The following is a 16,266-nucleotide window of genomic DNA, read 5'->3' as shown; positions in this document are numbered from 1 at the left end:
GACATGGATGCAAACAGCAGCTTGATTTTTTAGCGGGGAGAGTCATTCTAGTTAGAAATATTTCAAGAGGTTGATTCATTCACTTCACAAAATATGGTTGTCTGAGGTTATTGATTTCTAGCTTATTAGATCTGAGAATGACCGGCGGATAACCTTACAGGCTTAAAAATATATTTCTGTCTTTGTCGAACTCAATACACATTAAGGATAACTACTGGTTTCAAAACGCCAAACACATCATCACAACTAGTCCCTGTTGATGTGCGCTTGAAAGTCCATTTCCAAAAACAACTAATTGAGCAGGAAGTTTGGGTGACAGCTAATTTTCCTTTCACGCTTCACCTGGATGGAGACACTGGCTGTTTTTAACCTGAGTGTGTGTGTGTGTGTGTGTGTGTGTGTGTGTGTGTGTGTGTGTGTGTGTGTGTGTGTGTGTGTGTGTGTGTGTGTGTGTGTGTGTGTGTGTGTGTGTGTGTGTGTTTGTGATGAGCATGACAGCCCCGTCCGCCCACTTTTATAGCTTCTTATTGGACAGGAGCCTAGCAACAAGCCCAGCAGCCTTCTGTGCACGGTGTAAGAGAGTAATCAGACAAAGCGTCAATTAACAGCACCAGCACCGGCAGTCCATCAGGAGGCCTTTCAGCGCTCTGTTGGCCCCAACTTCAAGGTTGCTGAGAAGGGGAACATGTGGGAAGCTGTGTGAGAAGCCCATGTGTTCAGTAGGTCTGTGTGTGTGTGTGTGTGTGTGTGTGTGTGTGTGTGTGTGTGTGTGTGTGTGTGTGTGTGTGTGTGTGTGTGTGTGTGTGTGTGTGTGTGTGTGTGTGTGTGTGTTATCCCTGGATTGGCTGGGGGATGTCTTGGTATGTTGTCGACAGAAACAACAGGATCAAAAGTGAATCCTGCTGTGCCATCAAATGCAATTTACACGGTTGTGTAATTCACCCTTTATTTTTTCTTTACTTTCTTTTCACAATCGGCAAATAGTACCATCCCTGTTTAATTTGATATGGGAACTTTTTTAATTGTTTGAAATATAATGCACCTTTTTTTTTATCATGGTGTACGTATCTGCTTTTGTTTAATGTGTGAATACTTAGTTCTTTTTATTTGTTATTATGTACGTCTACTCTCTTCACTTTATATACTTATGCTGCTGTAATAATTAAAGTGTCCTCGTTACGAGACACTGACCCTTTTCACTTCCAGCTTCACTCTTTTATAAATAAATAAAGAGAAAAAAAGAGGTTTAAGACCTCTAAATCTCTTCAGGGGGAACCAAAATGAGACACAAGCCCCTGCTGACGCGGGAGACGTGTCGAACAACTGACCGCAGCAAGGGAGGCGGGAGGTGAGAAGAAACGAAGAGTAACAGACGGGAGAGAGGAGAAAAAAGCGTGGGGAGGAAGGAGAGAAACCAAAAGAGAGAAGGCAGAGAAGAATGAGGCGAGGGCGGAGAGAGAGAAGGGAAGCCAGAGGAGAAAGGAGAGCGAGAACAGACAGCAGGGTTTGGCTCTCTGCCGCACTGGCACCTTGGCGTCGATCCAAGCCTCGGTCTGTGTGGGCAGTAACGATTGTTGCAGACCGGTCGCGAGGCTTTCCCACCGAGCTGCCGGTGTCACGTGAAATGTTCACACGCCGACGCACGCATCTCATGCATCCCACACTTTCCACCCATCCAGCCACTTCTGAAGCTGTCACATGAAGCTCATGGCAGGGGGAATATGTGGGCTCCTTCCTCCAGTGTCTCTGTCTATCCTTCTTTGCATTTTGTTCATATTTCCTGCCAGTCTGTAACAGGTCTCTATTGATCATCCTATTTCCTCTTTATCTTTAATCAAAAGGCTGGGAAACTCTGTTGTTTAATTGATGAGTCTCTGCGAGAGGCCCACTCACTGGCTCCCACAGAACCCGCTCGCATTCATAATTAATAAACGACTGCTAATTATCCAAGCAACCGCTCCACACTATGCACGTCCTATATACTGTATGAAGGGAGGAAGAGAGGGGAAACATGGCTGGAATGAGTGGCAGAGAGGAGATGTTTACAAAAAGGGAGATAAAACATCCTCAAGAAACATTTTGGGAGAAAAGGAGGAAAGTTTGAGATCCGTCACCTGTGGCTCTCATCCACATCCAATCTATTTCCATTTTATCATCTCTCTCATCTCCATCACATCACATACCTCCTCTCCCCCTTTTCATCCTCTTATTAAAGTGCTCCAACTTTTATGGGCTCTGGGAGACGGAGAGAGGGAGAGGAGGTGGCTGCAAAGACAGGCGGATGATGGTGGGAGAAAATGTGATTGATTCGAGAGGGAATAATGCATTAGAGGGTTATATATTTATTTATCCTTACATGTATCTCTACGCCAGAAAAAAGTGTTCTCTTCAGTATTAACTTTTACAGTGTTTCCAACCCCATGGAGGGTTTTAAAGTGGAGTGGGTGAACTCCTGGCAGAGGGAAGGTAGTTTGGGCTCAGATGGATGGAGCGGCTGTCTCTAATATGGGCCCATCTGGAGGAGGATTGTCCTGTCTGTCTACCTACCACCGCCTAATGCCGATTGATAAATGGGGGGTGAGGTGTGCTTGCTGTGGATTAGGAGAGACTGCAGGCAAAGGAGGCGGCTCATCATGTTTGGATACAGAAACCTGAGCAGGCTTGGGCAGTAATGGATGACGTGACGAGATTATGTAATCAGGATAATAAAAGTTATTGTAACGGATTACATTTTTAAAGCAACCCTCCCACCCCTGAACCTGAGTCACTGCCAGTCACCGCTGCCGCATCTGGGAAGAGGTGTGAGGGATTTTGGCTGGTTTGTGTGCGTGCATGGAAACATTGACATAAAGAAATCTATGGCAAGCTTTAAAATCCGGATTGTCTGCACTGCGGGGCCTTTAAATCAATAAGGTAAACAAAAACAGATCCACACACTAACTCACTCACACACACAGAGTGAATAAACTCCACGGCTTCACTTCATTAATTGGTCTCTTATGTGCGTTAAATCAACAGATGTATCTATTTATTCAATTTAAGGGAACTTTAATACTATGCCTTCGCTGACCACAAGCAAATTATTGGATTTACTTGTTTTCCTTTCTCCCTATAAAGATGTTTTATAATTCAACTTCAGGATTATCTTAACAAGATAACAGATGTTATTATCATTTAATCAGATCTGAGGATATTTTCTCTATGATGACTCCTTCCTTTTACCATCCACAGCAGGTTTATTTTATCATATCCTCCCCCTTACTTGCTCCTGCCTGCAGCCTTTACTACTTTTCTTCTTTAAACTCCCTTTCACTGAAACTGTGAGGAATGGCTAATGTGATGGGAAGCAACTCGAAAATACTTAACTCATACATATTCATACATCTTCGGCTTACACAAACTGTGTTAACAGTGAGAAAAAAGTGTTGGGAAGAAGCACAAATTTGCCCCAAACTAGATGCACTTTTATTCAGTTTTCACAGCGGTTTTAATTGACTTCATGGAGTTATTTTTTTAGCTTTTTTGCTCATTCAAGCTTGGCTGCCGAGCTCTCCCACTTTCAATTCAGTGATCACAGATTAAATCACAACTCTCTTCGGCCCTCTATAATCTTGGCCCTGTTCCATCTCTCTCTTTGCCTCGGGCAGGTTAGAACCCAACCGGCCCTTATAGACCCAAACTCCTGCACCAAAGCCTCTTACCGCTCTTTATTTCTGTCTATTTCACTGCCTTCCTTCTCCTCAACCAGAGGCCATCACTGCTCCCTGTTAATCACTTGCTCTCTATACCTCGAACGGAAAGTGTCTTCACTCAAACCCCTTCAATAGTGACGGTGACCTTGGCTTTCTGAACTGAAATAGAAGACAGATTAAAAAAAATCACTGTCCGCCTCCCAACCCCCGACACAGCCTGCCCCTCCATCTCAGATTACCCTCTAATGGTTTAAATGGTGCATTCCCCGTGAGATGAAGGGTGCGCGGGGGCCGAGTTGAAGGGTCCAGCTGACAATTTATGAGTCAACTAAAGGTCATCGGAAAATCCTGCACCTCAATGATTACTGCAGGTTTCCATTAGCGACAGTAAACACAGCACAACTCGTGCACAAGTTTTAATCAAATCTGTTCCAATAACTTCCTCTCTCACGACTGAGAAGACAAGTTTTCGGAGTGCTGCCACAGACATCAAACAGCGAAATGTATTCGTCTGTTGCAATCTGCAGCCAACATGCCGGGCCAGATAAAATGGTATCTCCTATGACATGCTGTAATCCCGACTGACTCATTTGCTCTTTGGCAACAAAATAGAAACATAAAAATGCACAAATGAATCCAGCGAGCGAATGAGAAACTCATTTTCCTAACTGTAAAAACAGAGCTCTTTCTCTGGGAAATTGAAAGACATTTGAAATGTACCTCCTCCTTCTTGGTGTTTGCATTTGGAGCAGGTGGTTTTACATCATTATGACAGAGCCAATATGTTTTTAATTTTCAGCCGGCTATCTTCTCTCGCGCCCGGATTACGGTAGCAGCACGCGCTGAGGCCAACCTGTCACCGGACCGACTCCCATTCATGCTGCCCCTAATGGCACATCTGAAGTAGTGACCCTTAAACGAACACTCAATGTTCCTTTCAGCTTGATTTTACGGTCTCATTCATTTCAATTTAGGTGTAGTATAATGTAAATGAGCGGGCAGGCTATAGAGCTATATAGTCTATTTCATGCTTGATACAGATAATAGCGCTATATACTAGAGGTGTGGTCCAGATTAACATATTCGATGTGTTTAGAGTTGACCAATAAGACTCCTGCAACGTTTATTGGACTTCAACTGCAATGACTCGACTTGGCTGTGAGCCTTTTGAATTGATACCTTTCCACATGTCCAAAGATTGAGTATGTTATATGAAGAGTGGGCAATGAATCAGTTCATTTCCTTTCAGTGCCTGAATCAAAAGAGAGTTAAAGCCCTTCATTCCCAGAAAATTGACACTTAATTCTGCAGATCTGCTGTGTTTGAATCAATCGGTCCACATCCAGTTACGTTGCATCAACAACGTGATGGGTTTTTGTCAGCAAAGAGCACATTTTGACGTGATAGCAAAGACTTAAGACTTATTGCTGACTTGCAAAACATCAATAGTAGCTGTCCATTATTCACTGGGAATTTCTGGAGATTGCCTTGCAAAGTCAGGGTCACGACAAGACTTGGTGGCCCCTGCACCTGACCAAAAATAGTCTGACACATTAACCCCGCGTAAAACGAAACTGTGTTACTTTTACACTTTGGTTGATGTAGAGATTAAACAAATAAGATAGCACGTGTTGATCAGTCAGATTGGAGTGGCTTTTGTTACCAGGCTAGCTGTCTCCCCACATTAACAGCCTTTATGCTAAGCTAAGCTAAGCTAAGTGGATGCTGGTTTGCTTGTTTTGCTTCATTTTACTAATACTATTCCTTTAAGAAATTCACCTTATGAAGCAACAGCTCGTCCATGTTACTTTAACTTCAGAAAGTTAAAGCAATGACGTCTTATTTTAGGTTTGCTATAGTGACGCAGCATTTTTCTCCAGGGACAAGTCCAAGGTTGAACAGTTCTGGAACTCTGACTAGTTCCTGTTTTTTTTTCCCCCCATCTGTCCCTCAGGGTATTTGTTCCTCAGACAGACAGGCAGAGGATAGAGAGATATGATGGACTGCACTTGATACATGGCAGCCAATATTTGTTTTGTGTGAGAGACAAGCTGTGTGAGAAAGAAAATACCGATCAAGACAGGAAAGAAATACAGTCCTCTACAATCTCCTGACACAAGCTGATTTCTATCTAAACTGCTATTTTTTCATAGAGTGCATAAACACTTTAGAAAAATTGCTATGGTGCATGCTTGAACAAAAAACACGCTAACAGTATTTTTACTTGATACAATTGTTTTTTGGGTGGCCTGCTGGAACCCAGAGCCCAAAGTTTTGTGAAGAGAAACTTTCACACACTTCCCTACAACACCACCACTTTATCACAAACACACCACCAAAAATGACTACAAAGACCAACACACACACTACACACACAACGAACACCAAGGACTAAGACCCCACCCCCCACAATAACAAAACCAACGATCTTCAAGCCAACCAGGTCTCAATCGAGTTATATGCTGTCGATGTCAAGATTAGTTCTGATAGAGAGGATTACAGCCGGACGAGTCGGCCGTGTGTTCCTTCCATAAGACCAACCGATGCAGCTTCATCTGCACCAGTAACACGGGCATCTCAGGTACGGATATAAATGAGCCAACCTCACCACCGCCACCTCCCGACACTGCACCCACGATCAAAACCACTCCCGGCCACACACACCTTTCATCTCTCAGCAGACGAGTTCAGTGGATGCAATCCACACTTCACTCTTCATCATCCTCCCTTTATGAGAGATATCGATGACCAACGTGGAGGAGTTAGACAGTGGATTTTGCAAGAGAGGAGCCACTGATCAACCCGACTTAAGGGCATGTCTCTGAGTATCGATGTATTCTTGGACAGTGATACCGTCAAAGGGAGGTCACCATGAAGCTCCCTTTTAGAAAAGAAATTTGCAAGCCACATTGGTGAATAATTTCCTGTAAATACTGAATTTCATGTGATTTCGACATTTGAAACCGGAAAAACACATTTTCACGTTGAACAAACTAACTATCAGTGTTGAAAATTTGAAAAAATTTTGACCTTTGTTTTACATTCTTGTCCCATTCTGTAGCAGACCCTTGTTCCTTGCAGGGGGCAAGTACTTTTCGTGACTCACAACCCCAAACCTCAATTTCAGCCGAAAGTTAAGGCATATCAATAATAAAAAATATGCAGTCCTGTTGTGCCCCAACATTTGCCCTAGCTAAACTAATATACACTGGAAAATGCTCCATTTGGGTCCTGTCGATAAGTTAGTGGTCTGCTAGTGTTTAAGTCGGAAGAAGTGAAGGCTGCAAGGTTCATGGTAACATCACTGGACACTGTTTTTTCAATACGCTTGGAGATTACTTCAGAGAGAAAGCTGACTCATGTTGGGACAGTCAGAAGAAATAAGCCAGACTTCCACTGAAATTCTGAGATGCAGGGCAGACCTCTGCATTCCCAATATTTGCTTTCACTGAGAAAGCAACAGTTGTTTCATACTGCCCAAAGAGAAACAAGAATGTTCTTGTAATGAGTACAATGCACACAGATGCATCTCTGAGCACAAGAGAAGACATGAAGCCACAAATGATCCTGGATTATAACTCCACCAAAGGAGGAGTTGACAATCTGGACAAAGTCACAGCAACATACAGCTGCCAGCGCAAGACAGCCCGTTGGCCTTTGGTGATTTTCTACAACATTGTGGACGTGTCTGCTTACAATGCCTATGTCCTGTGGACTGCAATCAACCAGAAATGGAATGCCGGCAAATTGTACAGACGTCGGCTTTTCCTGGAAGAACTCGGCAAAGCACTTATCACTCCCAAGATCCAGACGCGAGCCAGGCCAGCTCGATCCCCAGCAGCTGCAGCTGTCATTGAAAAGGTCAAGCTCAGGTCACCCGACCAACCTGCAGCCTCACCCAACCCAACCTCACCCAACCAACATCCAGTGGACACAGGTGGAAAGAAAAGGAAAAGATGCCAGGTCTGTCCCTCCCGAGAGGACAGTAAAACAAGTACCTCTTGTGTGAAATGCAAGAATTACATCTGCAGAAAGCACACAGTAACATTCTGTCCATCATGTGGAGAACATTGAAAATGTTGAAGAAAAATGTGGAGAACATTGAAAAGTTGAAGTTCGCTGGGATGAAGTTAAAGTTGAAGTCAAAGTTAAAAAGAAATGTGTTCATGAAGAGGGAAAAACGTAGCCCTTGTGCTTTCTTTGGTCAAGGAAGGAGGAAGGGAGGAAGGAAAGAAGGTAGGAAGGAAAGAATGGAGAAAGCAAGGAAGGAAGAGAAGAAGGAAGGAAGGAGGAAAGAATGAAGGGAGGAAGGAAGGGAGAAAAGAAGGGAATAGAGGAGGATGAACAGAGAGAAGGAAAACAGGATGAGAAGAAGGAAGGAGAGAGCATGGCAGGAGGAAAGAAGGAGGGAAGAATTATCATTTTGAGCCGGGAGGAGGACAAGAGGATTAGACTAAATAGTTCTTAAATATAGTGTTGGAATTAAAAATGTATTGTATGTCACTTTTCTAAATGTTTATGTAGTCTAAAATAAAGTTGTTATTGGTTTAACCTGTTTTCTTCACTGTTTTGAGTGCATTTACACAGTATGGGTCAAAATGACCCGCAACATAATCAATGTAATTTTTTTTCAACATAATACAAGGGTTAATGCCAACATGTCAACTCTTGAATATTTGACAGTCTGTAAAACGGTATCAATGAAGTGTTACATCAGCAGCGAGTTAAAGGCTGTGTTGCAAAAACTAAGAAGACACATGTAATTCACACTCGCGCAGGCCAGCAGATGTTTCAGAGATATGACAAACTGCAAGGCGGCTCATATTAGAGAAATGCTGAGATGCATTACCCTGCAGGTCAGAAGCACCTCTGTGATTGGCTGCATCGCCTGAACAAACACCGCTAACACAGTATGTTGTCGTCTTCAAACAGATGCCAGTGTCTCTGGAGACCGCCGCGCCTGGGTCCAATCCCCAGCTACGCACCAACTGTTTTTCTCAAGAGTCCCATAGCACATTTTCACACACACACACACACACACACACACACACACACACACACACACACACACACACACACACACACACACACACACACACACACACACACACACACACACACACACACACACACACACACACACACACACACACACACACACACACACACACACACACACACACACACACACACACACACACCTCTAAGCCCCAACCACTGGTCTCAAATCGGAGCTAAATATAGGCTGTGAGGTAGAGATATAGGTAGTTGTCAGATGAGGCCCCATTATCAGCCGCTGACTGTGAGGCCCTTGTGTTCTTCCATAATGACCAGCCGCTGCACCTGTCTCTCTGCGAGGCCTGCTCCACACACGGGCACTCAGGTCAGACTAAATATAGCCCCTCTCCCTCTTTGTCTCCCTCCATTGCACCACTCTGCACCCCACGCATCAAACCCCACCCGCACACACACACCCCTCTTTTCAATCTCTCAGTCGGAGCAAGCTAGGTTCAGTGGCCAGGCAAGGCCGGAACACTTACACCATCCCTCTCTCATCTCGTCCCCTTTTATAGAAACTCGATGACATTACAGTGGGCAGGAGTTACCGACAGGGATCTATTGGCACCAGAGAGGTGGCCATTAAATCTTATCCACTCTGATTAAAGGGGGCGATGTCTCTATGTACGAGTCTATCTTTGGACAGCTATAAAACCCTTCCAAAAGTGGAGGGTCACCATGAAGCTGACCACTTTTAGAAAAAGATTTCCAAGCCACATGGTAATTATTTTCCCATTATAAATCTGTGAATTTATCTGCTTTGTTTTTTTTGACATTTGAAGTGAAATACGGATTATAAAACACATTTTTTTGAACAACACTTTCTATTATTTTGAAAGATTTTGCAACAACCCACAGACTGTTTGACTCCATGTTGCTCTTTCACTTTCTATTCCAAACATTGTTCACCGCAAGACAATCTTGTTTACTGGAAACTGCAGGGGGACAAGGTGTGACTTTTTGGTTTGATTCACAACACAAATACCTCTTTAAATTTCCGAAAACTGTATTTAAATTAAAGGACATATAGACAAATATATAGATAATATTAATAACGGTCTTCTGTTGTGACCCAAACATACACACTTTTGCCCTGCTCTACAACTATAATACTATGGAAAATTCATCTCCATTGTGGTCCTGTCGATAATGTTTGTGGCCTCTCTTCAGCTGTTTTAAAGTCAGTAAGGGAAAGTGAAAAGCAAAGGGTTTCATGGTTTACTGCACTGACTGATGTTGTTGTTCAGAGTACCAATAATGTGGATTACAGGAGGATAGCTTGTCTTCTATCGCACAGGTGACATTTCACAAATGAATATTCCCTACGTATATGTAGTTCTGCAGACCTGCGAGAGTCTGTAGAAATTCAGCGGGCAAATATTAATTCCCAGGAGCAAAGTGAGAATATTATTGACAGTCATATTACGGTCTGTCTCCTCTCCTCCATTCGGCCGCTGACAAAAATGTCCAATACTGCAGGCGGTAAAAACATCCGCAGTGCCAGCAGCCAAGAGGAGAACGACTTTCCGAGGTAATAAAAGATGAGACGGAGTGATTAGGGAAATGCCAGCGAGTGGCTGCGAGGCGTTGCAGCTCACTCCTGCTCCTTACAAATGCCAGTCAGGGTTACTCCTGACATAGAACAATGCATCAACCTGCTCAACCTCTACAACCAGCCACAGCTAACATCCCTGGAAAGTAAACGTAATCAAATGAATTGGAAATAATGTTTTGGCTGATAGACAGATTTATGTCCTTCATCTGCATCTTCACACACCTCTGGTTGCCAGTGATCATAGATAGATAGAATCAGAGGATGAAACCCTCTTTATTAGTCACATACATGCACACAGCAGAGCACACACAGTGAAATTGGTCCTCTGCATTTAACCCATCCTAGTACTAGGAGCAGTGGGCAGCTATTGTGCAGCGCCCGGGGAGCAATGGGGAGGGGGGGATTGGATGTGTCCGGTGCCTTGCTCAAGGGCACCACAGCAGGGCCTAGGAGGTGAACTGGGACCTCTCCAAGTAGCAGTCCACCTTCCATATTTTTTCAAGTCTGTTCAGGGACTTGAACTGGCGACCCTACAATTCCCAGTCCAAGCCCCTACTGACTGAGCCACTGCTGGATCAGGGGAGTAAACTACAAGTACTACACTTTGAGGTACTTTCAGAAGCAAATACATACTTCTATTATGTACAGTGCCAATTGCTCTTGGAAACTAGCATTCATACACCGTTGGCCATCGGGAGCAATTAGGGGTTCAGTATCTTGGCAAGGATACATCGACATGTTGACTACGATCGAACCCACAACCTTCTGGATCTAAGACGACTGCACTCCCTCGCAGTCACAGTCGCCCCATGTTAATTTTGATGTGCAATTACGGATAAGGTCAGCTGACAGAATAAGAAGTAATTCAATTATCTCCACTTTTATTGCAAAATGAACATGAACCGCACTTCACTAGTCCTTTGAGTCTTTTTGTATATTACACTTTTGTACTTTTATCAAATGTTACATTCAGAGCTTTTATTTCTACATTGTTGTATGACAACTCTTACTGAAGTAGTAAAACATATTTTTTACAGTAAATAACTTTCACAAATCAAAAACAGAGAACAAAGGGGGGTTATACATATAATCTGATGTGCATTAACTGATAGGATATAGTACAAGATGAAGGATAGATCATTTCTCATACGTATAATAACTGTCACATCTTTCCAGAGGGTCATTAGTAATGTTTTGTGTTCTATAACTCATCCATTTTGTAAAAGACACTTCCATCATTTCTTATTCCAATGTTTGATTTCAATATTTTACCAGCTTCTTCCATTCTATTAAGTTATAATCTCGTATACCTCGAAAGAATCTCAAGGGTGAGTATTGTAAAAATCTGAGTACTTCTTCCAGCGATGCAGACGGTGTGAATCAGAAATGATCCAAAACATTCTGGTGATAAAACTGCGAACACCACAGCGCTCTGCATGGCCTTCTCTCCCCTGTCTCCGTTACCCTGGAAACTGCTGTCCATGTAGGAAGGAGCAATTCTATTACAGAGGCAGGGCCATGCAGCAAATACAACCATAAAACATGACTTCACAGTTATAGACGCAGAGAGGAAGAGGGCACAGAAAATACATTTATTTTTTAAAACACAAGACTGAAAACTTTTCTGATTGCCTCTAACTTGTATTAAATCAAGTTCATATCTCACACTGCACTGTAACTTTTAGTATTGTATTGTATACCTGTATAAGACTCTGTTTGACCTTTTCTCAAAATGGAGTTTCTCTTCCACACACTCTTGTGAAACACCTCCATTGAACTATTTGTTTACTCCCTAACATGATGACATCACTATGTAATACTCACGCTTCTATTGTCTAGTGCTCCAACATATTTTACATGATAGGCTAAGGGGCGGCGCATCACTAACGCAGCGTACACACGGTTCTGTTGCGTTGGCACTTGCCGGTGGGCATGTCTGGCGCTTGGGGTTAACGCGACCAACAACCAATCACATTAATCTCCAGCCCCGGACACACATACGCGCGGTTTGATTGGCTAGCACTTGTACAGGCATATTGAATACGCGGGATTTGATTGGCTGGCGCTTCCGACGACGCTTGAAAAATTGAACTTTTCTCAACTTTCACCACGAGCAACGGAACCACAATGCAGCGTCAACGCAACGGGACCATGTGGACGGGCCGTAAGCGGTTGACCAATCACAACAGAGCCGGCCAGCTCACCAATCAGAGCAGATTGGGCTCTGGTTTCAGACAGAGGGTGAAAAGAGGAGACAAATAAAGGACGTTTTGAATATTAAAGCATGAAGACATGTTGAAGAAAAGGAACAAAATACAAGCCGGAAAATTAGAATAATATTTCCTCTTTAATGTATTGAAAGTTGTTTTTCTGTCTTATTGCCTTTAATGTATTTTGTAAAGCGCTTTGAACCGCCTTGTTGTTGAAATGTGCGATATAAATTAACTTGCCTAGCCTTGCATATGAGTAAGAGGAAGGGCAAGGGGGAGACAGGGGTAACAAAAAAAAGAGTGATGATGGTAGATTAAAAGAAGAAGGGCGCAGCGTGGCTGGCGTAGATAAAAGCAAGTTCAGAAGTGGAGGAAGCGCGCAGAAACTAGATGAACATATTAAAGATTTCCTCCCAATCCTCTGACCCCTGCGTCACAGATAGAGGTACACAGAAATGTAAGACGACAGAAAAATTTGCTTAATAACTAAATCAGAGGAGACACACGCTAATGCACACTCGGCGGAGTTATGATAATAACTGCTATCGAAGTGCGTCTGATTACATACAGAGAGTGAGAGAGGGTGGAGAGCAGGGAAGAGGGCCAGGCGCTGTAAGCTGGTTAAGCAGATTGTCTGATCAAACTATGCCTCCCTACATCTATTCACATCCTCTCAAAGACTCATCTCTGCCATCCATCTCTCAACCTCCCTCCCGGAGTCATAATGGACCCATTGAGTCACTCCATTTGTCTCCCATCACATGCCCAAAGCCAAATCCTTTTCTTCATTCTTTCTTTTCTCTTTGTTTCTTTTTGTGCCCATAACGCCCCCACACCATCAAGGGTAAGATATCATATCACGCATGTGGCAGAAGGCAAAACTAATGCTCCATATATATGTGTGTGTGTGTGTGTGTGTGTGTGTGTGTGTGTGTGTGTGTGTGTGTGTGTGTGTGTGTGTGTGTGTGTGTGTGTGTGTGTGTGTGTGTGTGTGTGTGTCAGACAGACAGAGAAGGTCAGTATGGAGCCTGCAGGGAGACACAGGAGAGGAGCGACTGGCAGGGATCAAATACTAATCGATACTGAACACACACTCTCTCTCTCACTGTGGCTTTACGCTCAACTCAGCCTTGTCCCTTTCACACTCTCAAGCCTGTCAGAGGGGGAGTGCGAGAGTGTGTGTGTGTGCGTGTATCAGGTTTCTCTTCTTCGGCCAAGGGAACGGTCCTCTCCGCTGTGACATCGCCTTTGAGAGGCTTGTTCGTGTGTGTGACCCCCAGATGCCTGGGAATCATTGCAGGGCGGATCGTGTTGCCGGCCGGCTTAGGGCCCGACTTACTTTGTTGCAAGGTAAACTACGCTGGCTGGTAAAGCACCGCAGCCCGGGGCCATACTATCTAACAGGGGTCAAATTACTCCACCAAATCCATTTCAGTTGCTTTTGTGTAATCAACTACAATTTGAACAATGGAAATATAGCAGAGTCCGTCCTGAGGCTTTAAACACACCCACCTGTCTGGATCTTCAGGAATGTGGTGTTTAAAGATATTTGTCATAGAAATTTGATTCAGACTTCTTTTGTCTGCAAAATGACGAGCAATGCAGCTTGGGTTACTGAAGAAATGACCGTCTAACCTCAACATCAAAGTAGTTTCTCAAAAAGGGATCGCTTTGTATTCCGATACTTGTACATGGTTGCTTACTTCCTTTGATGAAATATTTCTTGTCTTTTTTGGTGTGCAGGTTGCATGTTTTTGTTACTTTAAAGAGCAGGAGCACCTGACTTGCATTGGAAATACTTTCAGATTACATCTTTGGTGTCAGGATTTAAATGTAAGATTTTCGAGGGAGGCGAGGCCCATGTCCAATGATACTAGGGGGTTTGAGTATGGTTTGGCTGCTTTCCACAGACCACTTTCAACAGTTTGAATGGGATTATTACTGCAGCAAAACGTTGTTCCAATGTAAACTGTAGACTTTCTGTTGTGTGGACATTGGCTGTCAGTGTTTCTGGACCAAGATGTGGTTCACAAAAACCCTGTTGCTTATACGCTTACCACAAAAAGAAATGTGTTTTCACCATTAGGTCAGCTATCTATCCACTTCTCCTATATGTAGCATACCTACTGAATATGATCAGTTGAATGCTTGTAGTACCAAACTGCATTCAAGCAGTAAAACTGAAAACTCAATATGCCACTTGATATGCCAGCAAAACAATTCTGTGTCTCTCCAGAGGAAATTATAATTGGATTTTTCAATTTGGCGACAGGCTTATCAATCTTGTTGCTACGTGATGACCACAACTCTCTAATGAAGTCAAAGACAAAGAGGGTTCGTTCTACATTAGTGAACAGTGTGAGGTGGATTCTGAAAGCGGATAACTCAAGCCAAAAGCGTATGAGAGAGCATTGTGTTATACTTATGGAACGACGCTCAGTGACCCACCGGTACGCAACAGATAGCATAGCGGGTGCCACAAATTGAGTGATTTAAGGGCTGGCTAAGCGTGCCGCAAGATATTTTTCTGTACTTTAATCTAAACAATAAAAAACCACTTGCCTCCCATTCATCCACACTGCACTGATGGCAGCAAGCTACCGTACAGGGTGTTACATTTTCATGGTTCATTGTTCGGCCCAAGGACAAGTATGAAATGCTTAAAGCCACGGAGTGAAACGTTTTGTGCTATACCTACGATGAAAACTCAATGTACTTTTCAACAGAATGAAAGACATACAGTTCATCGTCAGGAAGATAGATTTATATGTTCAAACATGAGAATCAAGGTGATTTTTGGCCAATGGTAAGCAAACCTCTGATAGTTTAATGGTTCTTAAAGATTATTTTTGCTAGATGTTCCTTTGGTATGAGCGATGTGGATGTTTTCACAATTTCAGATCTACTTGAACATCCTGACCATCCCAATTTAAAATAGTTCCTGTTCAATATTTACAGGTCATAATGTTGGGTCTGCTACGATTATCCAATTCTTTAAGCGTGGACCAGCCTTAAATTATAATCCATCTTCTAACACAGCAACAAGAGCCTCACCAGCTGTTAACATACATCACTCTAACAGATGGTATCATGGAAAAACTCACTATTAATGCGAGCTTCATGGTTTTATAAAGTTTGTCATCCACTATATATGTTAAGTTTAGGGATGTAAAGAAAGCCTGCTCGTTTTACCGCTTCCTTTAAAAGTATTCCTTTGAGATATATAGTCTGTTCTCCATCAACAACCTCAAAACATTATTTTAAGAAAACGATCACAGCTGCATCACAGTTCCATAACTAAACGCTGCTCTTAAATGCAATGATTTGTGCTTTTTTTTTTTTTTTATGGGCTGCCAGTGGCTGGACTGCACTCTGTTTTGAGAGAATGGAAAAGCCCTCTGCCAAAGTTTGACAAAGTATGGAAATGCCAGAGAAAGAGCCAACAAAATAAAGCGGTCTGGCTGAATGATTATGTGCCGACAGAGAGAAGATGTGAAAAGGTTGCATAAGGGGAGAGACGAAGGAACAAAGACAGAGAGTTAAAGGACAGTGGTCATTTGTGCGTGGCTGAAACTAGATTGTTTGCTGTCATATTTAACGCATTGCATTCTCCTCTCTGAAGGTTTTATCCTCTTTCCAACGTTGCTTTAACTTTGAATTGAGGGTTTTGTCTTAGTTTGCTATGAAAGCAACACTGTCGTTTCCTCTTACTAATGAAAGCATATCCGTTACTTAGCTCTATCACCTACTT

General features: G+C 43.1%; 1 protein-coding gene across 1 annotated transcript in view; it reads right to left on the bottom strand.

The window, feature by feature from the left end:
• The window catches only part of sema6bb (sema domain, transmembrane domain (TM), and cytoplasmic domain, (semaphorin) 6Bb), a 134,312-nt gene that overhangs the window by 92,379 nt on the left and 25,667 nt on the right, over positions 1-16,266 (bottom strand).

The sequence above is a fragment of the Eleginops maclovinus genome, chromosome 9 (genome assembly GCF_036324505.1).
Source record: "Eleginops maclovinus isolate JMC-PN-2008 ecotype Puerto Natales chromosome 9, JC_Emac_rtc_rv5, whole genome shotgun sequence".
Lineage (NCBI taxonomy): Eukaryota > Metazoa > Chordata > Actinopteri > Perciformes > Eleginopidae > Eleginops > Eleginops maclovinus.
This window is presented reverse-complemented; position numbering and strand designations above follow the sequence as displayed.